This window comes from Limulus polyphemus, unplaced genomic scaffold (genome assembly GCF_000517525.1).
Source record: "Limulus polyphemus unplaced genomic scaffold, Limulus_polyphemus-2.1.2 Scaffold1885, whole genome shotgun sequence".
Lineage (NCBI taxonomy): Eukaryota > Metazoa > Arthropoda > Merostomata > Xiphosura > Limulidae > Limulus > Limulus polyphemus.
Window position 1 is genome coordinate 121,802 of NW_013667495.1, and position 1,102 is coordinate 122,903.

Genomic DNA, 1,102 nt, shown 5'->3' on the forward strand with positions numbered 1-1,102 from the left:
GATTTATTGTCTTTTACACAAGGAGGATACATTAACCATCGACTTAATCATACCCAGACAATGGCAAGCCCCTTCCGGACCCTGCAGCTAAACCCTAATGCAGATATCTTCAGTTCTGTTAGAAGTCACATCCCAAATTCGAATGTCAGCAATAGGGATGACCTTGTATGAAGGAAGCCACAGGAATTCGATGGGAAGGCACCATGGGAAGCATATAGAGCACAATTTGATCTCCTGGCAGAAATGAATGGATGGACAGAGGAGCAGAAGGCAGTATATCTGGAAACGAGCTTGAAGGGACAGCCACTGGAGATACTTGGACAGTTGTCAGCAGATGACCAGCACAACTATAGGGCACTGGTAGCTGCTCTAGAACTCAGATATGGAATCCAAAATCAGTCTGAAGTCTACAGGGCTAGGTTTAGGACGAGAGTCCTTGCTAAAGGGGAGGGCCTGCAAGAACTGGCACAAGATTTGGAAAGTATGCCACACAAGGCCTACCCAACTGCACTACCCGATCTCCTCAAGTTGTTGCTGAGGGATCAATTTGTAGATGCCTTGTATAGTCCACAACTAAAGATACAAGTAAAGCAAGCACGCCTCTCTACTATGCAGGATGCAATGGCCAGAGCTCTTGAATTTGAATCCTACATTAAGTCCAGCACAGAGGTACCAAGGTTGGTACAGTCATCAGGATTCAAGGCCAGAAAAGGTCAGCTTTCAGAGAGGTTTGAGGGACTTTGCTGGCACTGTAATAAGACTGGGCACAAGAGAGCTCAATGCTGGAAACTTCAACACAGGGAAGATACCACTGCAGGAAAGGCTGCTACCCAGAAAGGTTGTTGGAACTGTGGAGAGCAAGGACATATGAGGAGCCAGTGTAAGAAGAATATTACCAATAAGTCAGCCTCGGGGAAACCAGTAGTGGTTTGTGTTGAGCAGCTAAGTGTAAAATGGCAAGCACACATAGTATCTACGTGACAGGAAAGCTGGATGGCCAAAGGTGCAACTTTGTCATAGATTCTGCATCTCAGCAAACCCTGGTGGGTATAAGGGGGCTGGACAACAAGGGGGAACAAAAGGCTGACAGACAGCCTGGGGG